This window comes from Monopterus albus, unplaced genomic scaffold, assembly GCF_001952655.1.
Source record: "Monopterus albus unplaced genomic scaffold, M_albus_1.0 scaffold388.1, whole genome shotgun sequence".
Classification (NCBI taxonomy): Eukaryota; Metazoa; Chordata; class Actinopteri; order Synbranchiformes; family Synbranchidae; genus Monopterus; species Monopterus albus.
This window is the reverse complement of record NW_018128268.1, coordinates 262,572-262,783: the sequence shown is the minus strand read 5'-3', so window position 1 is coordinate 262,783 and position 212 is coordinate 262,572.

The following is a 212-nucleotide window of genomic DNA, read 5'->3' as shown; positions in this document are numbered from 1 at the left end:
TCTACAACTTTAATTAATACTTAGTGGGCCAAGTCAAACTGGGACTTCACATTAGACCTGTATGTTCAGTTCATGCTGACACTGACCTCTGTGCAGCACCTCTGTCAGAACAGCTGTCTGTCAGCAGGCTAGCAACCAGACAAAGTCCTCACCAGACTGACTGAAAGCAGAAATGTACTGGACAAAAATAGAAGAAATGAGCAGTGTTTTTA